Below are 25817 nucleotides of genomic sequence, written 5' to 3'. Positions count from 1 at the left end.
GGCCATTTAGGGAGGTGTAAACATGTCGTATGCTGTACAATCAGCTGCAGCAAATTAGACATTAGAAAAGTAATTCACAGGCAAGAGCCTTTCATAGGAAAGCTAGGTGTCGGCCGGGCAAGGTGGGGCAAAAGATTTCGAAATCCAGTTGTGGTTCATTTTAATGAATGTTAGATCGTCAACATTTTGGGTAGCCAGACGAGTCCTTTTTTCGGTTAATATTGAACCTGCAGCACTGAATACTCTTTCTGATAGGACACTTGCTGCCGGGCAAGCAAGCTCCTGCAATGCATATTCTGCCAATTCTGGCCAGGTGTCTAATTTGGAGGCCCAGTAATCAAATGGGAATGACGGTTGAGGGAGAACATCGATAAGGGATGAAAAATAGTTAGTAACCATACTGGACAAATGTTGTCTCCTGTCACTTTCAATTGATGCAGCAGTACCTGTCTTGTCTGCGGTCATAGCAAAATCACTCCACAACCTGGTCAGAAAACCCCTCTGTCCAACGCCACTTCTGATGTGTGCACCCCTAACACTCCTAGTCTGCTGCCCCCTGGAGCTCGTGTGAGAACGATCACGTGCGCTGTGTGCTGGGAATGCCTGAAGCAAACGGTCAACAAGAGTTGATTGTTTGGTTGCTAATATTAGTTCCAAGTTCTCATGTGGCATAATATTTTGCAATTTGCCTTTATAGCGTGGATCAAGGAGGCAGGCCAACCAGTAATCGTCATCGTTCATCATTTTCGTAATGCGTGTGTCCCTTTTTAGGATACGTAAGGCATAATCCGCCATGTGGGCCAAAGTTCCAGTTGTCAAATCTCCGGTTGTGATTGGTTGAGGGGCAGTTGCAGGCAAATCTACGTCACTTGTGTCCCTCAAAAAACCAGAACCCGGCCGTGACACGCAACCAATTTCCTGTGCCCCCGGGAAAGGTTCGGCATTAAAAATATACTCATCCCCATCATCCTCCTCGTCCTCCACCTCCTCTTCGCCCGCTACCTCGTCCTGTACACTGCCCTGACCAGACAATGGCTGACTGTCATCAAGGCTTTCCTCTTCCTCTGGTGCAGACGCCTGCTCCTTTATGTGCGTCAAACTTTGCATCAGCAGACGCATTAGGGGGATGCTCATGCTTATTACGGCGTTGTCTGCACTAACCAGCCGTGTGCATTCCTCAAAACACTGAAGGACTTGACACATGTCTTGTATCTTAGACCACTGCACACCTGACAACTCCATGTCTGCCATCCTACTGCCTGCCCGTGTATCCTCCCACAAATAAATAACAGCACGCCTCTGTTCGCACAGTCTCTGAAGCATGTGCAGTGTTGAGTTCCACCTTGTTGCAACGTCTATGATTAGGCGATGCTGGGGAAGGTTCAAAGACCGCTGATAGGTCTGCATACGGCTGGCGTGTACAGGCGAACGTCGGATATGTGAGCAAAGTGCACGCACTTTGAGGAGCAGGTCGGAGAACCCAGGATAAGTTTTCAATAAGCACTGCACCACCAGGTTTAAGGTGTGAGCCAGGCAAGGAATGTGTTTCAGTTGGGAAAGGGAGATGGCAGCCATGAAATTCCTTCCGTTATCACTCACTACCTTGCCTGCCTCAAGATCTACTGTGCCAGCCACGACTGCGTTTCTTGTTGCAAGAACTCGGACAGAACTTCCGCGGTGTGTCTGTTGTCACCCAAGCACTTCATAGCCAATACAGCCTGCTGACGCTTGGCAGTAGCTGGCCCATAATGGGACAACTGGTGTGCAACAGTGTCATCTGCCGATGGAGTGGTTGGCAGACTGCGTTCTGTGGAAGAGCTGTAGCTTCTGCAGGAGGACGAGGAGGAGGAGGAGGAGGGGGTGCGAACGCCTACAGCCAACTGTTTCCTAGACCGTGGGCTAGGCACAACTGTCCCTAAATTGATGTCGCCTGTGGACCCTGCATCCACCACATTCACCCAGTGTGCCGTGATGGACACATAACGTCCCTGGCCATGCCTACTGGTCCATGCATCTGTAGTCAGGTGCACCTTTGTACTCACAGATTGCCTGAGTGCATGGACGATGCGCTGTTTAACATGCTGGTGCATGGCTGGGATGGCTTTTCTGGAAAAAAAGTGTCGACTGGGTAGCTCGTATCGTGGTTCAGCGTACTCCATCAGGGCTTTGAAAGCTTCGCTTTCAACTAACCGGTAGGGCATCATCTCTAACGAGATTAGTCTAGCTATGTGGGCGTTAAAACACTGTGTACGCGGATGCGAGGATAAGTACTTCCTTTTTCTAACCAGAGTCTCATGTAGGGTGAGCTGGACTGGAGAGCTGGAGATCGTGGAACTTTCGGGTGTGCCGGTGTACATGGCAGACTGAGAGACGGTTGGAGACGGTATTGTTTCCGCCGGTTCCCTAGATGCAATATTTCCTCCTACAAAACTGGTGGTTCCCTGACCCTGACTGCTTTTGGCTGGCAAAGAAACCTGCACAGATACTGCCGGTGGTGCGGAAAATGGTGGCCTTACAGTGACGGAAGGGATGTTGCGTTGCTGACTAGCTTCATTGGCCGAGGGTGCTACAACCTTGAGGGACGTTTGGTAGTTAGTCCAGGCTTGAAAATGCATGGTGGTTAAGTGTCTATGCATGCAACTAGTATTTAGACTTTTCAGATTCTGACCTCTGCTTAAGCTAGTTGAACATTTTTGACAGATGACTTTGCGCTGATCAGTTGGATGTTGTTTAAAAAAATGCCAGACTGCACTCTTCCTAGACTCGGATCCCTTTTCAGGGATTGCAGACTGAGCTTTAACCGGATGGCAACGCTGTGCTCCAACAGGTTTTGGCTTTGACACGCGTTTTGGGCCAGATACGGGCCCGGCAGATGGAACCTGTTGCGATGTTGATGCCTGCTGCGGCCCCTCCTCCACCTCCGCTTCTGAACTACTGCCGCCTGCACCCTGTTCCCCCAATGGCTGCCAATCGGGGTCAATAACTGGGTCATCTATTACCTCCTCTTCGAGCTCGTGTGCAACTTCGTCTGTGTCACTGTGTCGGTCGGTGGTATAGCGTTCGTGGCGGGGCAACATAGTCTCATCAGGGTCTGATTGTGGATCTGTACCCTGAGAGGGCAATGTGGTGGTCTGAGTCAAAGGAGCAGCATAGTACTCTGGCTGTGGCTGTGCATCAGTGCACTCCATGTCAGAATATACTTGTAATGGGCATGGCCTGTTAAATGTTTCACTTTCTAAGCCAGGGACGGTATGTGTAAAGAGCTCCATGGAGTGACCCGTTGTGTCGCCTGCTGCATCCTTCTCTCTTGTTGTAGTTTTTGCTGAGGAGGACAAGGAAGCGACTTGTCCCTGACCGTGAACATCCACAAGCGACGCGCTGCTTTTACATTTACCAGTTTCGGAAGAGGAGGCAAAAGAGCTAGAGGCTGAGTCTGCAATGTAAGCCAAAACTTGCTGTTGCTGCTCCGCCTTTAAAAGCGGTTTTCCTACTCCCAGAAAAGAGAGCATTCGAGGCCTTGTGTAGCCTGACGACGAAACTGGCTCCACAGCTCCAGACTTAGGTGGAATATTTTTATCCCCACGACCACCTGATGCTCCACTACCACTACCATCATTACCAGCTGACAATGAACGCCCACGACGACCTCTTGCACCAGACTTCCTCATTGTTTTAAAATCTTAACCAAAGTAACTTTATTTGTTGCTGTCAAACAACTTACACGGTGAGCTATAACTTCAGTATGATTTCAATATCCCTTAACAGGTTGGTGAGACCACAAGGAAAATCAGGCACAATGTTACACACTCTGTTTTCTGTGGCACAAAATCACAGAGATGACACACACGCAGGACTGTCACTCAAGCACTAATGTCAATATTAATCTCCCACCTAATTTTTTTTTTTTTTTTCTCAGGGAGACTTTAGAAACCAAATAATATTAAAAAAAAAAAAAAAAAAAAAAGGCTTTCTATGGCCCACAATTAGAGAGAGAGAGGTGGCACACCCAGGAGTCAAGACTGGCGCACAAGCTGAAAGGGCAATATTACTCTCCCACTGTTTTTTTTAGTTTTTTTTTTATTTCAGGGAGACTTTAGAAACCAAATAATATTAAAAAAAAAAAAAAAAAAATAGGCTTTCTATAGCCCACTGAATGAGAGAGAGAGGTGGCACACCCAGGAGTCAAGACTGGCACACAAGCTGAAAGGGCAATATTACTCTCCCACTGTTTTTTTATGTTTTTTTTTTTTTTTTCAGGGAGACTTTAGAAACCAAATAATAAGAAAAAAAATAAATAAATAAATAGGCTTTCTATAGCCCACTGAATGAGAGATAGCACACACAGCAGTGGCACACAAGCCCTGACTGAGGCCAATATTTTTCTCCCACTGATTGATGTAGTGTTTTTGTGTTGAGGTAGATTTTAGAACACAAATCAAGGAAAAAAAAAATGCTTTCTATGGCCCACTGAATGAGAGAGAGGTGGCACACCCAGGAGTCAAGACTGGCACACAAGCTGAAAGGGCAATATTACTCTCCCACTGTTTTTTTATGTATTTTTTGTTTTTTAAGGGAGACTTTAGAAACCCAATAATATTTAAAAAAATAAATAAATAGGCTTTCTATGGCCCACTGAATGAGAGGGAGAGAGGTGGCACACCCAGGAGTCAAGACTGGCACACAAGCTGAAAGGGCAATATTACTCTCCCACTGTTTTTTATGTTTTTTTTTTTTTTCAGGGAGACTTTAGAAACCAAATAATATTAAAAAAACCAAAAAAAAAAATAGCCTTTCTATGGCCCACTGAATGAGAGAGAGAGGTGGCACACCCAGGAGTCAAGACTGGCACACAAGCTGAAAGGGCAATATTACTCTCCCACTGTTTTTTTATGTATTTTTTGTTTTTTAAGGGAGACTTTAGAAACCCAATAATATTTAAAAAAAAAAATAAATAGGCTTTCTATGGCCCACTGAATGAGAGGGAGAGAGGTGGCACACCCAGGAGTCAAGCCTGGCACACAAGCTGAAAGGGCAATATTACTCTCCCACTGTTTTTTTATGTATTTTTTGTTTTTTAAGGGAGACTTTAGAAACCCAATAATATTTAAAAAAATAAATAAATAGGCTTTCTATGGCCCACTGAATGAGAGGGAGAGAGGTGGCACACCCAGGAGTCAAGCCTGGCACACAAGCTGAAAGAGCAATATTACTCTCCCACTGTTTTTTTATGTATTTTTTGTTTTTTAAGGGAGACTTTAGAAACCCAATAATATTTAAAAAAATAAATAAATAGGCTTTCTATGGCCCACTGAATGAGAGGGAGAGAGGTGGCACACCCAGGAGTCAAGACTGGCACACAAGCTGAAAGGGCAATATTACTCTCCCACTGTTTTTTTATGTTTTTTTTTTTTTTTTTCAGGGAGACTTTAGAAACCAAATAATATTAAAAAAAAACAACAAAAAAATAGCCTTTCTATGGCCCACTGAATGAGAGAGAGAGGTGGCACACCCAGGAGTCAAGACTGGCACACAAGCTGAAAGGGCAATATTACTCTCCCACTGTTTTTTTATGTATTTTTGGTTTTTTAAGGGAGACTTTAGAAACCCAATAATATTTTTAAAAAAAAATAAATAGGCTTTCTATGGCCCACTGAATGAGAGGGAGAGAGGTGGCACACCCAGGAGTCAAGACTGGCACACAAGCTGAAAGGGCAATATTACTCTCCCACTGTTTTTTTATGTTTTTTTTTTTTTTTCAGGGAGACTTTAGAAACCAAATAATAAGAAAAAAAATAAATAAATAAATAAATAGGCTTTCTATAGCCCACTGAATGAGAGATAGCACACACAGCAGTGGCACACAAGCCCTGACTGAGGCCAATATTTTTCTCCCACTGATTGATGTAGTGTTTTTGTGTTGAGGTAGATTTTAGAACACAAATCAAGGAAAAAAAAAAAAATGCTTTCTATTGCCCACTGAATGAGAGAGAGGTGGCACACCCAGGAGTCAAGACTGGCACACAAGCTGAAAGGGCAATATTACTCTCCCACTGTTTTTTTATGTATTTTTTGTTTTTTAAGGGAGACTTTAGAAACCCAATAATATTTAAAAAAATAAATAAATAGGCTTTCTATGGCCCACTGAATGAGAGGGAGAGAGGTGGCACACCCAGGAGTCAAGACTGGCACACAAGCTGAAAGGGCAATATTACTCTCCCACTGTTTTTTTATGTTTTTTTTTTTTTTTCAGGGAGACTTTAGAAACCAAATAATATTAAAAAAACCAAAAAAAAAATAGCCTTTCTATGGCCCACTGAATGAGAGAGAGAGGTGGCACACCCAGGAGTCAAGACTGGCACACAAGCTGAAAGGGCAATATTACTCTCCCACTGTTTTTTTTTATGTATTTTTTGTTTTTTAAGGGAGACTTTAGAAACCCAATAATATTTTAAAAAATAAATAAATAGGCTTTCTATGGCCCACTGAATGAGAGGGAGAGAGGTGGCACACCCAGGAGTCAAGCCTGGCACACAAGCTGAAAGGGCAATGTTACTCTCCCACTGTTTTTTTATGTATTTTTTGTTTTTTAAGGGAGACTTTAGAAACCCAATAATATTTGAAAAAAAAAAAATAGGCTTTCTATGGCCCACTGAATGAGAGGGAGAGAGGTGGCACACCCAGGAGTCAAGACTGGCACACAAGCTGAAAGGGCAATATTACTCTCCCACTGTTTTTTTATGTTTTTTTTTTTTTTTTCAGGGAGACTTTAGAAACCTAATAATATTAAAAAAAACAAAAAAAAAAAAGCCTTTCTATGGCCCACTGAATGAGAGAGAGAGGTGGCACACCCAGGAGTCAAGACTGGCACACAAGCTGAAAGGGCAATATTACTCTCCCACTGTTTTTTTAGGTATTTTTTTTTTTTCAGGGAGACTTTAGAAACCAAATAATATTAAAAAAAAAAAAAAAAAAAATAGGCTTTCTATAGCCCACTGAATGAGAGATAGCACACACAGCAGTGGCACACAAGCCCTGACTGAGGCCAATATTTTTCTCCCACTGATTGATGTAGTGTTTTTGTGTTGAGGTAGAATTTAGAACACAAATCACGGAAAAAATAAATAGGCTTTCTATGGCCCACTCAGTGAGAGATGGCACACACAGGGATGGCACTGTAGCAGAAATGCCAATCTTAATCTCCCACAAAAAAAACAAAAAAAAAACAGGGACTGTCCTACAATTACTATCTCCCTGCAGTAATCTAAGCCAGGTATGGCAGGCAGCAATAGGAGTGGACTGATGCACAAATTAAATAAAAAGTGTGGACAAACAAAAAAGATAGCTGTGCAGAAAGGAAGGAACAAGAGGATATGTGCTTTGAAAAAAGCAGTTGGTTTCCACAGTGGCGTACACACAGCAATACAGCTATCACGGAGCCTTCTAGGGCAGCCCAATGAGCTACAGCGCTGAGGGGGAAAAAAAAAAAATAGCTTCCACAGTCCCTGCACACCGAAGGTGGTGTTGGACAGTGGAAATCGCTGCAGCACAAGCGGTTTGGTGGTTAGTGGACCCTGCCTAACGCTCTCCCTGCTTCTGACGAAGCGGCAGCAACCTGTCCCTAAGCTCAGATCAGCAGCAGTAAGACGGCGGTCGGCGGGAACGCCCCTATATAGCCCCTGTGACGCCGCAGACAGCAAGCCAATCACTGCAATGCCCTTCTCTAAGATGGTGGGGACCAGGATCTATGTCATCACGCTGCCCACACTCTGCGTTCACCTTCATTGGCTGAGAAATGGCGCTTTTCGCGTCATTGAAACGCGACTTTGGCGCGAAAGTCGCGTACCGCATGGCCGACAAGCACAGGGGTCGGATCGGGTTTCATGAGACGCCGACTTAGCCAAAAGTCGGCGACTTTTGAAAATGATCGACCCGTTTCGCTCAACCCTAATTTTCACGGCTCTGCGTTGTAAACTGTAGTGAAACACTTGGGGGTTCAAAGTTCTCACAACACATCTAGATCAGTTCCTTGGGGGGTCTAATTTCCGATATGGGGTCACTTGTGGGGGGTTTGTACTGTTTGGGTACATCAGGGGCTCTGCAAATGCAACGTGACGCCTGCAGACCAATCCATTTAAGTCTGCATTCCAAATGGCGCTCCTTCCCTTCCGAGCTCTGTCATGCGCCCAAACAGTGGTTAACCCCCACATATGGGGTATCAGCGTACTCAGGACAAATTGGACAACAAATTTTGGGGTCCAATTTATCCTGTTACCCTTGTGAAAATACAAAACTGGGGGCTAAAATATCATTTTTGTGAAAAAAAAAAAGAATTTATTTTCACGGCTCTGCGTTATAAACTGTAGTGAAACACTTGGGGTTTCAAAGTTCTCACAACACATCTAGATAAGTTCCTTGGGGGGTCTAGTTTCCAATATGGGGTCACTTGTGGGGGGTTTGTACTGTTTGGGTACATCAGGGGCTCTGCAAATGCAACGTGACGCCTGCAGACCAATCCATTTAAGTCTGCATTCCAAATGGCGCTCCTTCCCTTCCGAGCTCTGTCATGCGCCCAAACAGTGGTTCCCCCCCACATATCAGGTATCAGCATACTCAGGACAAATTGGACAACAAATTTTGGGGTCCAATTTATCCTGTTACCCTTGTGAAAATACAAAACTGGGGGCTAAAAAATCATTTTTGTGAAAAAAAAAAAGAATTTATTTTCACGGCTCTGCGTTATAAACTGTAGTGAAACACTTGGGGGTTCAAAGCTCTCAAAACACATCTAGATAAGTTCCTTAGGGGGTCTACTTTCCAAAATGGTGTCACTTGTGGGGGTTTTTAATGTTTAGGCACATCAGGGGCTCTGCAAACGCAACATGGCATCCCATCTTAATTCCAGTCAATTTTGCATTGAAAAGTAAAATAGCGCTCCTTCCCTTCCGAGCTCTGCTATGCGCCCAAACAGTGGTTTACCCCCACATATGGGGTATCGTCGTACTCAGGACAAATTGCACAACAACTTTTGTGCTCTAATTTCTTCTCTTACCCTTGGGGAAATAAAAAAATGGGGGCGAAAAGATCATTTTTGTGAAAAAATATGATTTTTTATTTTTACGGCTCTGCATTATAAACTTCTGTGAAGCACTTGTCGGGTCAAAGTGCTCACCACACATCTAGATAAGTTCCTTAGGGGGTCTACTTTCCAAAATGGTGTCACTTGTGGGGGGTTTCAATGTTTAGGCACATCAGGAGCTCTCCAAACGCAACATGACGTCCCATCTCAATTCCAGTCAATTTTGCATTGAAAAGTCAAATGGCGCTCCTTCCCTTCCGAGCTCTGCCCTGCGCCCAAACAATGGTTTACACCCACATATGGGGTATCAGCGTACTCAGGACAAATTGCACAACAATTTTTCGGGTCCAATTTCTTCTCTTACCCTTGGGAAAATAAAAAATTGGGGGTGAAAAGATCATTTTTGTGAAAAAATATGATTTTTTATTTTTACCGCTCTGCATTATAAACTTCTGTGAAGCACTTGTTGGGTCAAAGTGCTCACCACACATCTAGATAAGTTCCTTAGGGGGTCTACTTTCCAAAATGGTGTCACTTGTGGGGGGTTTCAATGTTTAGGCACATCAGGGGCTCTCCAAATGCAACATGGCGTCCCATCTCAATTCCAGTCAATTTTGCATTGAAAAGTCAAATGGCGCTCCTTTCCTTCCGAGCTCTGCCATGCGCCCAAACAGTGGATTACCCCCACATATGGGGTATCAGCATACTCAGGACAAATTGTACAACAAATTTTGTGGTCTATTTTCTCCTGTTACCCTTGGTAAAATAAAACAAATTGGATCTGAAATAAATTTTGTGTGAAAAAAAGTTAAATGTTCATTTTTATTTAAACATTCCAAAAATTCCTGTGAAACACCTGAATGGTTAATAAACTTCTTGAAAGTGGTTTTGAGTACCTTGAGGGGTGCAGTTTTTAGAATGGTGTCACACTTGGGTATTTTCTATCATATAGACCCCTCAAAATGACTTCAAATGAGATGTGGTCCCTAAAAAAAAATGGTGTTGTAAAAATGAGAAATTGCTGGTCAACTTTTAACCCTTATAACTCTGTCACAAAAAAAAATTTTGGTTCCAAAATTGTGCTGATGTAAAGTAGACATGTGGAAAATGTTACTTATTAAGTATTTTGCGTGACATATGTCTGTAATTTAAGGGCATAAAAATTAAAATTTGGAAAATTGCGAAATTTTCAAAATTTTCGCCAAATATTCGTTTTTTTCACAAATAAACGCAACGTATATCGAAGAAATTTTACCACTATCATGAAGTACAATATGTCACGAGAAAACAATGTCAGAATCGCCAAGATCCGTTGAAGCGTTCCAGAGTTATAACCTCATAAAGGGACAGTGGTCAGAATTGTAAAAATTGGCCCGGTCATTAACATGCAAACCACCCTTGGGGGTGAAGGGGTTAAGTGGTGAAAAAAAATCCAAAATTTGTAAAAAAAAAACAAAAGAGCCCTATATTCCAAGAACTGTAGAGTCTCCATTTTTCGGGATCTGGGGCTGAGTGAGAGCTTATCTTTTTGCTAGCTGAGCTGACGTTTTTATTGATGCCATTTTGACCTAGATGCAATGTTTTGATCACCTATTATTGCATTTTATTGTAATATTGCGGAAACCATAAAAATGTAATTCTGGCGTTTTGTTTTTTTCTCATTACATCGTTTACCGATCAGATTAATTCTTTTTATATATTAATAGATCGGGCGATTCTGAACACGGCAAAACCAAATATGTTTGTATTTTATTTTTATTTTATTTTGAATGGGGTGGGTTATTTGAACTTTCATAATTTTTTTTTTTAAATATATATTTTTTAAAACTTTTTTTTTACACTTTTTACTTACTTCAATAGTCTCCTTTGGAGACTTGAAGCTGCGATCTTCCTATCACTTGTGCTTCAGCCCTGCTATGGGTGGCAAAAATTATCATCTGCTATGAACGCTGGCCAGTGGGCGGCAATCATAGCAGATCTGCAATGATAAGCACGGGGGTCTCCTGCAGACCCCCGGCTGTCATGCCAACCCATCATTTAACAGGAGCGCCAATGGACGTGATTTGTGATGCACTTGTGATGTTAAATGCTGCTGTCAGAGATTGACAGCGGCATTTAACATGCTAACAGCAGCAGGTGGATCGCGAATCCACCCTCGGCTGTTAGGAACACACGTCTGCTGATCAGATCACCTTCTTAATTTTCCTTCTTATTTTTTCATACTTATCAGATTAGCTATCATGTGCCTGAAAAGCTGCAGGCCCAGCGCCGGATCCCGCATCAAAGGGAGGGAGGCGACCTATGATCTAATGTTACGTCATTTGTCATAAATGATTTAACAAATATAAAAGCTAAAATATAAAGTAAAATAGAGCAAAAAATAGAGGCAGACTATTCAAAATTAAAAAAATGTTTCATTTATTGAATCTTATCGTATTGTAGTGTACGATTGGCCTTTGTTTCCTTCGTTTCCGCCATCTGGCTCTGTAATAAATGTTCTCCCTGTCTTTTCTGGCCTTTTCATTATAACTAATGTCCATGAAGTTATTTATTTTAATAGCAGAATATTCAACTCCTAGAGAAAAAAAAGTCAAAAAACACCCACATCAATCTATCATCATTAAATAATTGCTCAAACGGATATATTATTGGCAGTAGCTTCTGCCCCGTCAAATAAAATATAGTACAGCGAGTGTAACCCAGATTCAAGTTATTCCTTAATATTCTTTTTATTTTCTGCTTTTCACTCCGAAAATACAGGTTGATTGCAAAACTGACAGCTCAAGGGCAATGCTCAAATTCTGGCAAAAGATTGCTTTGATTTTTGTCAGTGTGTGTCGACACGCCACTTTCATTTAAAAACGGGCGCTCTCCAAACTTTCAATCTTACCTCAATTGTATATAAAAAAAAAGTGCAGCAGTCAGCAGCTGAGATGGGCAGCTGATGGAAATAAGTGACATACAAGATTCACTTTCAGGGATGTGCAGATTGTATATCTGTTTGTTCGGATGAAAGAGTTTCATTAATTTATTTTTTTTCTTTTTTTTGCCGGTATTTTTGTAAAGTGATGTTTCCGTGTATGAGTGTTGTATCCAATATTTATTGCCCGGTACTGCTATATTTCTGACACTACAGGTAATTTATGAAGCAGAATGCCAAGAGTAAGTGCATAAATTGGGTAAAAAAATAGCAAAAATAGAGGTCTACATTCTGTGCACCCAATATATTGTGTATTTTTTTGACACTTTTTACACCAGTTGACTGGAAAAGGGGGATAGGTTGTAAAATACACTAACTTTGACTGATGTGTATCATTTTTTAGCATATTAATTTGAAGGAAGTTGGAAATGATTATTTTAAAAATGTTGCAACAAAGTACAATGTACCAGACTAACGTGCGCTTGACTTCTTTCAAACTTGGGTGAAGCCACCATGTTTTTCAAGCAGAAGACACTTTGTGTAAATGTCAGCAGTGTTTTTCTTTTCACGTATTTTTGGTGTATTTTTGGTTGTTCGTTCGGTGTTTTATTCTATTTTACTTATCTGTATAAAATAATGAGCATCCGGAAAAATGGTCAGGTTACTTTATGGCTTCGAAAACCTAAAGAATCTCAAGAGACCAAAATTATAAACAGCAAGTTTCAGTAGTTTTGGTTATTTCTTTTCAGAGTTTCTGTAGAGGCTTTTTCTAGATGGTTTATGGAGCGTATCGACCTGACAAAAGATGTTGGGTGCACATACCGTTAGACTGTATTGAAGCTTATGGACAGCAATGTCTGGTTGCCTAATAATCCATATATGAGCTTGTTGACTTCAGGTTTGTAGATCCACAACTGGTCGGGATGTCAAAGTCTGTGCTCAGACTGCAAATGTTGAATGCGTGAAACCGACGCTATAATTATGGGCAAGAGACATAAGAGGGTCTGTGTGGAAGGACAATATATGGGCTCTGCAGTTCAACAGCTGATCATAATGCATAATTCCAACTCCTTTGGAGGTGGTAGTGTCCCTCTTTCCTCGTGGGCGACTGGTTGTACCAATGGTTTGTCCACCCATAGTTATGGGTCCACTGAGGGAGGCACTCATGTGACTCTCCACGCCCTTTCATCTCTGTCCTAATTAGTTGACCAACAGCTGCTGCATTTCTGCATATATGCATGGTGGCTATCGGTCTCTAAGTGGGGTGGGAGTAAGTCAGGAGGGGTAGAACTCTTCTTGTGAATATATGTAAGGAAGTGGCTGGACCCCTCAGTTTTGCCCTCTCCTTCTGCCGTATGACCCCCATGCACTTTATATAATAATGTCCATGTATTTCTATTGGGCTATGTTTGCAATGTCTCTGTGTTATACGTGTTTGATGCCTTGTACCATACAGGAAACTGCTGTTTCCTTCCAGTTCTGCCTGGATCCTTGACATTGTTTCTGATGTCTACTTCTCCTCTTCTTCTTTCAACAAAAGTTAAGTTTTTCCCTGTTGGAATACAGCTGCATCTGTGCACTCTTAATTGCATGGACTGCTGTGGCCCGAGGAGAGAAGGTAACTTCATTTGGGGGAACAGCCTAATCCATCCCATATTGCAGGTACAAGGGTCTGGGGTGTCTACAGACTGTGTTTGGTGGGTGAGCTTGGTCCAGACTACCACCCTTATGCCCCTTGTTATATATACATAATTATGACTCCATTTGGATTATTATCAGGCTCTAGTAGCCGAAGAGCACATGCTTTATTGTGCTGTTTGGGCTAAAACCACCCATACACAATAGACTAACGTTGGGCAAACCCACCGATATCGATGATGACTTCGGCTTACAATCTTATGCAAAATTATGTTAGCATGCTTTCTGATGCTTCAGCAGTGTGGAAAATGGTGCTGGGTAAGTTTTCTTTTTGGCAAACCACAAATCATGCCTCAAAATGTTTGAAGTCAGGTGAAACTGCAAATTTCCAGAAATTCGACTGTAACTCGATCCTCTGTACATTGTTCTGCCTATCTCTACTAACTAAAAAATTCAAGTAAACCCATCAAAGAAGGACTCTTGACTTAAAATGGTTACTTGCAAAAACTGAGTCCAGCTAGAAGACATGAAGTCTACTATAGTATGTCACTTTGAGAAACTCTTAGGGTACCGTTACACAAAACGATTTACCAACGATCACGACCAGCGATACGACTTGGCCGTGATCGTTGGTAAGTCATTGTGTGGTCTCTGGGGAGCTGTCACACAGACAGCTCTCCAGCGACCAACGATGCCGAGGTCCCCGGGTAACCAGGGTAAACATCGGGTTACTAAGCGCAGGGCCGCGCTTAGTAACCCGATGTTTACCCTGGTTACCATCGTAAATTTAAAAAAAAAAAACAGTACATACTCACATTCCGGTGTCCGTCAGGTCCCTTGCCGTCTGCTTCCCGCACTGACTGACTGCCGGCCGTAAAGTCACCGCTGTCACCGCTGTGCTGTGCTTTCACTTTACGGCCGGCAGTCAGTCAGTGCGGGAAGCAGACGGCAAGGGACCTGACGGACACCGGAATGTGAGTATGTACTGTTTGTTTTTTTTTACATTTACGATGGTAACGAGGGTAAACATCAGGTTACTAAGCGCTGCCCTGCGCTTAGTAACCCGATGTTTACCCTGGTTACAAGCGACCGCATCATTGGATCGGTGTCACACACACCGATCCAACGATGACAGCGGGAAATCCAGCGACAAAAGAAAGTTCCAAACGATCTGCTACGACGTACGATTCTCAGCGGGGTCCCTGATCGCTGCTGCGTGTCAGACACAGCGATATCGTATGGATATCGCTGGAACGTCACGGATCGTGCAGTCGTAGCGATCAAAGTGCCACTGTGAGACGGTACCCTTACTCATCCCACTACTCTAAAAGTTGACTTCTCCAAAATTCAATATTTACAGAGGTCTTTTTTTTATAAGGATACAACAGTTTAGGGGTCCAGCTGGGTGATTTGGAGGTAAAGAGTTGTATGGGAGGCAACATATAGTGTAATGTAAACCTAGAAGGCAAAGGGTAAGTGTAACCTTTCCATATATTAAACAGTGCTAAATGTAAAAAGGGACCTCTCAAATTTTGCGCGATCAAAAGAGTCCGGGGCAAGTTTATTGCACTTTCTACATCGGTACTCGTTTATCGTGTAGAGTTACATCATTTTAGTCTTTACTTCTCTGTTCGATAAAACTTTTCCCATAGTCAGCATTGAGTAAACTCTTTCCAGCCGTTGGCTAATGGATATTTTGCACCTGCGAAGTGACTTCTAATTTTGTGAAATGGTGGGTGTATCTATTGTGTCAGGAAATCACTATATTGACTCCATTCTTACATAACAAATGGAGATCATAAGCTCCTGCTCAATATCAGTGTTTTATAGAAGGAAAGGTAACAGCTCTTCAGTGCAGTGAACATTTTTCATTCTACTCCAATAACTATGAGACTTCACATTTGCTCACTTTTACTCCCACACTGACACGTTGCCACTTTAAGCCAGACTATTACAGTAGATCATAGAAATGTGTTACGCCTACGTGCAGTGATAAAACAACAAGTGAATTATGACGTAAAAAATATATGTCCTTTGCAAGAGATTATCGATTTTAAAGCTGAAGCAAAATGATTTTGGCTTCAAAACCTTGTGATTCAATTCCCATAAATCCACCAAAATGTCAGCCGACTGGGTTCAAAAGTATAGGATAGTGGCTTAAGAAAATTGGTAAAAAAATAGAAATTAATCATCTCTCCCCCGCTCCCCACTTGGTCATTATAGTCTCCAGTCATAGCCGCGGCCCAACGCACATCAAGTCATCGTGAGACCTATTGGGTGCCAAAGACCCAATGAGACCCGCTCGTAGGGTGATAATGCCTAAGAATATGATCAAAACAAAAACTGTGACTTTAAGGCTAAGGTCACAAGAACATACAGTATATCCTCTGAGCAAAGAGAATCGGGTCATTTATGAAAATCACAATCTGATCAAACTCTGATCAAACTTTTTATGGCTTGATAAAGGCCCTTCACAGCCAAAATGTTGTGATTTTTCTGTAGTAATAAAGTTACCAAAACGAGGATGTCTGGTGCCCTGGTTCTTGGTTTTCTCCATAAGGTTTATTGGGTTACACTATTTGTCAGTGTCACCCAAGCCTAATTTTTCAAATTTTGTAAAAAGAGGTGGTGTCCTGATATTATGATATTACAGTCTATGGTCTGAAGGTGTCTACTGCAAGCAAAGCTTAGAGAGGCTGTTGGGCGCCATATGGGCATTCCAATATTTAGGGGGTTCTCGGCTCCCAAAGCCTAATAATGTCTTTATGTCTAGTCAGAAGGAACATGAGTTACTTTACAGTTATGGTTACTGCCTACAAGGCCACCTGGCTTATAGGGATTGTTTTAAAATTAAACTCATTGGCATACTGAAGTCCAATAGGTTCGGCCATGTTGAAATACTGAGATATGCCAACAGGTAATGAAGGTACATTGCTCTTCATGCCTTTTTCTATCTGTGTTTGGTGAAGGACACAATGTTCATACCTTCATAGACCAGATGAATCCAAATCATAAAAAGATGCAACAGAAGACATGTTAAGTCAATTTTTTCTGCCTCTGGTCACATGCAGCTCATATCCTCTAAAAGTTATTTTACGGTAATTTCGAAAGATCTACTCATGAGAAGAGGTCCCACATTATTTATCCCTACCTCGAAGTGCATTTGTAAATATGATATGCATTTTTTTTCCAGTAAGCAGCTTCTCTGCAGAGCCAAGTCGACCATGTCAGCAGCAGGGTAATCAAGCACGTTCCTCAGTATTGTTACGGATGCGAGATTCTGCTGATAACAGAAGAGCGAGGGCTTTCACAGCTCAGCAGACTTTCAGTAAGAGTCAGATTTGATTTTCTAATTGTGCGGCTGTGAAGAGCTCCAGTTTCTTGCTTAGAATTTACATTGTTACGTGTTATCATCCGCTCTAGGCTTCTGTAATACAATTAAATTGATTCATATAAATGCACTACTGGAATCAACGTCAGGTTTTCCAGATACTAAACAACGTTCACCGTCTTCTGATGAAACTATAAGGGCTGCCAACTCCTCAAGGAGAAAAACGAGTCATTAAATCAACATACTAATATGAAGAAATTGTAAAGATGTAATGTAAGGACTTTTCTGCTTCTCAGTGAAGAGTGTTTGTGATAGGGATGATGTTGAGGAGGCTCTTTTGGTTACAGGACTTGGGACTTTGATTGACTTTCTTCTATGCATGCACTTAGCTCATGTTTATTAGGTCAGGGGCAGGCAATCACTAAGATCTCACCTTAAGAGATCACCCCAAGATGTGGACAGAAAAATTAAAAGTTATGCCTGTCGGGGAAATAAGGAAGGGGGGGGGAATAAGGGGGGAAAAATAAGGTGGGGGGAATAAGGGGAGAAAAAAAACAAAGTGCAAGAAATGTAAAATTCCTGGGTCATTCATAATGGTACATTCAGTTTCACATAATATCAGAGGCTGGAAGCAGGTAAATATATTGGACTATAGCACAATGTAGACCATCAGGACTTGGAAGGATTTGCATGGCTTTGGCAACCACTGGAGCCACCTCAAATATGACGATTGTTAGGATTCTGCGATTAGGAACCCCAAAAATATTTTGGCTTGAGGCAGAGAATCTCCATATTTATGCCAATTCATTCTCTATATTTCAAATAGTTTCAATGTAGTATTTCAACTAATTCTGAAAATAGGAAGAAAAATAAATGACCTCACACCTCATTGTAAAAAAAATCCTAAAAGACAAAAATTAAAGGGAAACTGTCAACAGGATTTTGCTATGTAATCTGAGATGAAGGGTCTGAGACTTACTGGGCTGTGTTTTGCTGTTTCAGTATAATGAGTGTTTTATTAGCAGGAGATTATCACTACAGGACTAGGTGTCTCATGCCTCCTGGTCTAACCACACCCCCACCACTGATTGGCAGTTTTCTGCCTGTGCATAGTGTAACACACAAAATCAGCCAATCAGTGGTGTGGGCGTGGTTATATAGAGCTTAGCACAGAAAACAGTGATTGTATCACAACTACTGCAACTAGTAACCTAAGTGATACATCATTGGAATCAGAATCTCTGCCCCTACAGTATGATACTTTTAGATTAAACAGCAAAAGCCTGCTGCCAGATTCCCTTTAAAAGCATTCGTAGCTCAGACCAAGCCCAGAATGTGTGCTACTCATAATCCTGGTGCCGCTTTAATAATACCAGCACGTTCAGTGTATAGAGAGCACATAATCTTTCTATACATGATCTCCAGAGGACGTTATTCATCGACGTCTTCAGCATTATAGAATATGATCTGAAGGAAATGTCGGAGTGGCATTATACAGTATATAAAGGAAATAACAGCTTGTAATGGAAGAGAATGGTAAGGGAACGATTGATAAAAAAGGTAAAAATAAAGTAGATTTGCTTTCGAAAATGTAAGTACAAAATCTCATCCATGATTGTGGAAGTCTCCCAAAGGGTTTACCATATAACTGGATTTCTATTGACGGCCTCGTAGATAAACAATAATATTTCTGTAGATGAAATATCCACATGTGAATTTATCAATTGGGTTGGCGTCTTGGTAAATTATTTTCTGTACGGATATAGATTGCTATCATTACCAAAGGGGACCAGGAGGATGAAGGCAGCAATTGATCTGAAAGATAGACGAGGAGCAAAGAAGAAAGAACACGAGGAAAACATGTAGCTAATTCTGAGGCTAAGCTTCGGATCAGGAAAATTAACCTGCACGCACGACTCTTTTATATAGAGGGTGAAAGATAGCTGTTTCCTAATGGTTGCCTATGTCTTGGAGACAAAAAATGTATTCTGATCATGGAGGGATTTTTTTTTCTATTTTTGGTTTATTTATTTTGTTACATTTTTAATAATTAATTATACGACTATTATTATTATTTCTAATAATTAATATTATTAATAATATTAATTAACCCATTACTTGCCAAATTAAAATTTTTACAAGTACGGATTTTTCAGAAAAGGGCGTCGCAATATTCAATTAAAAATGACAATGACATGATTTCCTATTTTGAAAACATTCATTTTACAAACACAACACAAAAAATTGGACCTAATTATAAAAATTATAAAATCTTTGTTGCTAGAAGCTAAAGATTAGGTGCCCCCAAAAAAGGACATTGGTAGATAATGGGTTAAGCCCACTAACAGTTGTTTAAAAAAATTATATAAATGCATGTAAATGGGTTATCGCAATGTTGGGACCTCTCGATGACAAGAATATTGGTACAGAGCCAACATTCTGAAAGAGTTTCAATGGAGTTGGATTGATCGGAAAGGTGGTATAGTCAAGACAGGGTGACCATGTTCACTTTTCTTTACTAAAGTCATTCAAAATCTTTTGTTTCATTGCCACCACAACAACACAGTCTTGCAATGCTCTAGCATTGTCCCTCCCCTTATAAGACACTAAAGAGGTTTTGTCCCCCAGAAGCCATCAACATTGTCCAGTCACCACTTACAAGTGATTGCTCCCACACGACAGACAGGTGAGTCCACGCCAATGCTGGGTAGTCTGCAGAGATGAGTGAATATATTTGAGTAAAAAATATTAAAATTTGAGATTCCTCAGTAGTTGATACCTTTCAATGGTCAACCGAAAAGATGGTATCAAATATCATGCTTTTGAGACTACTCCGGTCTCTTCATCAGGCATAGATATTTTTTTCCTGCATATTCGAGTGAAATTGAATTCTACTCAAAATTACAGAAATCTGTATTGGCCAAAATGCAGATTTTTTATTTTGTAAATTGCTTCTGAAGTGTAAAAAGCCATTAATCTCTAAAAAGAACTACTTATACTCACTTTACAACTTTACCACTGAGCTCTCGTGCCAGCAGTTCCTTATCGTCACCCAATCTGGTCTTCACCACATCTTCTAATCCCTCCATTCGCATTGAAACAAGGATGGAGATAGCAAGGTCATGGCATGCATGGTGGCATCATGACACTTTGGCCTTGGCGCGGCAAGACAGAAACATCCCGGGCCTCATCAGAGCCAGAAGTCCCAGACAAGCATGAAAGGCTTTCTGGGATTTCAACGCAAGTGGTGGTGATCAAAAGATCCAGACCAGGAGTGGCCAAACAGCTGAGTGGTGAGGTGAGTATAAGGATTTTAATTATTTATTACATTTTTCTTTTATCATTCTTGGTGATCAGTAAAGATCCCAGAGTATGATGAGGGACATTAAATTCACAGAGAATAACATCTTTTCAAATTGAATTTCCAAGAAAATCCAAATTTTGCCTAATCTGATCATGTCTAGCAGTCTGATCTTTACACAGAAGTCACCAGGACTACCATCAATGGGCAGGTCAGTCTCTCCACACCATCATTGGGTTGTTCCACCATCTACCTAACTGACCATGGCAACTCTTTACTAGGAACAGCAGTGGTGTTGGGATAATAGAAAACTTCTTGAGGGACTCTCTTGTTGTGGGTGATGGTGTCAAGCAGTCGCTCATAAAGGCCTAATTTTTATTGTTTGATGTGTAAGAAATTAGACGACAACAAATTAGCCTTTCTTGACCTGACTTGACTAGCAAAATCTCCCTATGAGTATTATATTTCCAGCTAATAGACCTAAGTGCCATAGAATAAGAGATGAACTCACTGGCACTGTACGTTCTGTCTATTTTTTTTTCCCAAAAGGCATCAATTTTTCATGTTCTCTGAAGAATTCACACTTCTAATAACCTTTACCTCCAATAACCTCATCATATTTATTTTCATTACCATAGCATAATGCATTTGATGTTCTCCTGCAAATCACTGTATATTTCTGTAATTTTATTTAAAAAAAAGCTGTGATTTCTGGAAAGTCAGTTATCACTACGACTGCCAATGATGCATCGCTACAGAGTGCAGTCATTAGCTCCTTCTTACATCTTCGCGAGTAGAAGTAAGAAAGCAATCCTCTTAATATTGTTACACAGACAAACAGTAAACCAAAAAGTATTCTGATAACACGTGCGGGAAATGGATATTATATTCCAGTAAGAATTAAATCAAGCAGGACACTTAACAAACAAAAAATCGTGGACCGCAGATTAGTAGTGCGAAGTGTTGGGAAGTCGATATATGAAGGAAAGGCCAATGGAAAGGTGGGCGCAAAGTCAAATTTATTGACAAACTTTTGACAGAATATGATGAAATTGGCAAGGGAAACAATTTTGGAATAAAGTATTTTTGTACTTTGTTATTGCAGGTTTCTGATTCTTTTGATAACATTTTGGATATAGAATTGAATAGGTTATTTTAGGAATAAAGAATAAAGACTTTCTAAAAAGTTTTGGTCCACGATAGGGGGTAAATGTATGATCTGCGGAGAAAACACACCTGAAACACCCACAATGCCTAGAATGCAGGTCCTATTGATGAGCTCAACTGGGTCTTCCAGTCTCATAGAGTGTTCCCTCATTGTGATTGTGGACGAAAGTGGAAATACGTGACTCAAGAACCATGTTTCAATGATTGCTAGAGACCCCAAGAGTCATCGCTTTCATAGAATCCTAGAATGTTAGAGTTGGAAGAGACCTCCAAGGCCATCGTGCCCAACTCCCTGCTCAATGAGGAGTCACTAAACAATTTCAGACAGATGTCTGTCCAGCCTCTGTTTGAAGACTTTCTTTGAAAGAGAACTCACCACCTCTCATGGCAGCCTGTTACACTCATTGATCACCCTCACTGCCAAAAAGATTTTTTTTTACATCTAATCTGTATCTTCTCCCTTTCAGTTTTATTCCATTGCTTCTCGTGTTTCCATGTGCAAATGAGAATAAGGGATGATCCCTCTACACTGTGACAGCCCTTCAGATATTTGTAGACAGCTATTAAGTCTCATCTTAGCCTTCTTTTTTTCAAGCTAAACATTCCCAGATCCTTTGATTATATGGGCACCCCTATGGACTTTTCCTTCTGAAAACCATGTTAACCCCTTCATGACCCAGCCTATTTTGGCCTTAATGACCTTGCCATTTTTTGCAATTCTGACCAGTGTCCCTTTATGAGGTAATAACTCAGGAACGCTTCAACGGATCCTAGAGATTCTAAGATTGTTTTTTCATGACATATTGGGCTTCATGTTAGTGGTAAATTTAGGTCGATAATTTCTGAGTTTATTTGTGAAAAAAACGGAAATTTGGCGAAAATTTTGAAAATTTTGCAATTTTCACATTTTGAATTTGTATTCTGTTAAACCAGAGAGTTATGTGACACAAAATAGTTAATAAATAACATTTCCCACATGTCTACTTTACATCAGCACAATTTTGGAAATAAATTTTTTTTTTGCTAGGAAGTTATAAGGGTTAAAATTTGACCAGTGATTTCTCATTTTTACAACAAAATTTACAAAACCATTTTTTTTAGGGACCACCTCACATTTGAAGTCAGTTTGAGGGTTCTATATGGCTGAAAATACCCAAAAGTGACACCATTCTAAAAACTGCACCCCTCAAGGTGCTCAAAACCACATTCAAGAAGTTTATTAACCCTTCAGGTGTTTCACAGCAGCAGAAGCAACATGGAAGGAAAAAATGAACATTTAACTTTTTAGTCACAAAAATGATCTTTTAGCAACAATTTTTTTATTTTCCCAGTGGTAAAAGGAGAAACTGGACCACGGACGTTGTTGTCCAATTTGTCCTGAGTACGCTGATACCTCATATGTGGGGGTAAACCACTGTTTGGGCGCACGGCAGGGCTCGGAAGGGAAGGAGCGCCATTTGACTTTTTGAATGAAAAATTGGCTCCAATCTTTAGCGGACACCATGTCACGTTTGGAGAGCCCCCGTGTGCCTAAACATTGGAGCTCCCCCACAAGTGACCCCATTTTGGAAACTAGACCCCCCAAGGAACTTATCTAGAAGCATAGTGAGCACTTTAAACCCCCAGGTGCTTCACAAATTGATCCGTAAAAATGAAAAAGTACTTTTTTTTCACAAAAAAATTATTTTTGCCTCAATTTTTTAATTTTCACATGGGCAACAGGATAAAATGGATCCTAAATTTTGTTGGGCAATTTCTCCTGAGTACACCAATACCTCACATGTGGGGGTAAACCACTTTGGGCACATGGTAAGGCTCGGAAGGGAAGGAGCGCCATTTGACTTTTTGAATGAAAAATTATCTCCATCGTTAGCGGACACCATGTCGCGTTTGGAAAGCCCCTGTGTGCCTAAACATTGGAGCTCCTCCACAAGTGACCCCATTTTGGAAACTAGACCCCCCAAGGAACTCATCTAGAGGCATAGTGAGCACTTTAAACCCCCAGGTGCTTCACAAATTGATCCGCAAAAATGAAAAAGTACTTTTTTTTTCACACAAAATTTCTTTTAGCCTCAATTCTTTCATTTTCACATGGGCAACAGGATAAAATGGATCCTAAAATTTGTTGGGCAATTTCTCCTGAGTATGCCGATACCTCATATGTGGGAGTAAACCACTGTTTGGGTGCACGGCAAGGCTCGGAAGGGGAGGCGTGCCATTTGACTTTTTGAATGGAAAATTAGCTCCAATCGTTAGCGGACACCATGTCGCGTTTGGAGAGCCCCTGTGTGCCTAAACATTGGAGCTCCCCTACAAGTGACCCCATTTTGGAAACTAGACCCCCCAAGGAACTTATCTAGATGCATAGTGAGCACTTATAACCCCCAGGTGCTTCACAGAAGTTTATAACGCAGAGCCGTGAAAATAAAAAAATAATTTTTCTTTCCTCAAAAATGATTTTTAGCCCAGAATTTTTTATTTTTCCAAGGGTAATAGGAGAAATTGGATCCCAAATGTTGTTGTCCAGTTTGTCCTGAGTACGATGATACCCCATATGTGGGGGTAAACCACTGTTTGGGCGCACGGCAGGGCTCGGAAGGGAAGGCACGCCATTTGGCTTTTTGAATGGAAAATTAGCTCCAACCATTAGCGGACACCATGTCGCGTTTGGAGAGCCCCTGTGTGCCTAAACATTGGAGCTCCCGCACAAGTGACCCCATTTTGGAAACTAGACCTCCCAAGGAACTAATCTAGATGTGTGGTGAGCACTTTGAACCCCCAAGTGCTTCACAGAAGTTTATAACGCAGAGCCGTGAAAATAAAAAATGTGTTTCCTTTCCTCAAAAATATTTTTTTAGCCCAGAATTTTTTTATTTTTGCAAGAGTAACAGGAGAAATTGGACCCCAAAAGTTGTTGTCCAGTTTCTCCTGAGTACGCTGATACCCCATATGTGGGGGTAAACCACTGTTTTGGCACACGTCGGGGTTCGGAAGGGAAGTAGTGACGTTTTGAAATGCAGACTTTGATGGAATGCTCTGCGGGCATCAGGTTGCGTTTGCAGAGCCCCTGATGTGCCTAAACAGTAGGAACTCCCTACAAGTGACTCCATTTTGGAAACTAGACCCCCAAGGGAACTTATCTAGATGTGTGGTGAGCACTTTGAACCCCCAAGTGCTTCACAGAAGTTTACAACGCAGAGCCGTGAAAATAAAAAATCATTTTTCTTTCCTCAAAAAAGATGTTTTAGCAAGCAATTTTTTATTTTCACAAGGGTAACAGGAGAATTTGGACCCCAATATTTGTTGCCCAGTTTGTTGTGAGTACGCTCATACCCCATATGTGGGGGTAAACCACTGTTTGGGCGCACGTCAGGGCTCGGAAGGGAAGTAGTGACATTTGAAATGCAGACTTTGATGGAATGGTCTGCGGGCGTCACATTGCATTTGCAGAGCCCCTGATGTGCCTAAACAGTAGAAACCCCCCACAAGTGACCCCATTTTGGAAACTAGACCCCCCAAGGAACTTATCTAGATGTGTGGTGAGCACGTTCAACCCCCAAGTGCTTCACAGAAGTTTACAACGCAGAGCCGTGAAAATAAAAAATCATTTTTCTTTCCTCAAAAAAGATGTTTTAGCAAGCAATTTTTTATTTTCACAAGGGTAACAGGAGAATTTGGACCCCAATATTTGTTGCCCAGTTTGTTGTGAGTACGCTGATACCCCATATGTGGGGGTAAACCACTGTTTGGGCGCACGTCAGGGCTCGGAAGGGAAGTAGTGACATTTGAAATGCAGACTTTGATGGAATGGTCTGCGGGCGTCACATTGCATTTGCAGAGCCCCTGATGTGCCTAAACAGTAGAAACACCCCACAAGTGACCCCATTTTGGAAACTAGACCCCCGAAGGAACTTAACTAGATGTGTGGTGAGCACTTTCAACCCCCAAGTGCTTCACAGAAGTTTATAACGCAGAGCCGTGAAAATAAAAAATAATTGTTCTTTCCTCAAAAATTATGTTTTAGCAAGTAATTTTTTATTTTTGCAAGGGTAACAGGAGAAATTGGACCCCAACAGTTGTTGCCCAGTTTGTCCTGAGTACACTGGTACCCCAAATGTGGGGGTAAACCACTGTTTGGGCGCACGTCGGGGCTTGGAAGGGCGGGAGCACCATTTGACTTTTTGAACGCAAGATTGGCTGGAATCAATGGTGGCGCCATGTTGCGTTTGGAGACCCCTGATGTGCCTAAACAGTGGAAACCCCTCAATTCTAACTTCAACACTAACCCCAACACACCCCTAATCCTAATCCCAACTGTAGCCATAACCCTAATCACAACCCTAACCCCAACACACCCCTAACCACAACCCTAACCGCAACACAA

Source organism: Ranitomeya variabilis, chromosome 2 (assembly GCF_051348905.1).
Source record: "Ranitomeya variabilis isolate aRanVar5 chromosome 2, aRanVar5.hap1, whole genome shotgun sequence".
NCBI lineage: Eukaryota > Metazoa > Chordata > Amphibia > Anura > Dendrobatidae > Ranitomeya > Ranitomeya variabilis.
This window is presented reverse-complemented; position numbering follows the sequence as displayed.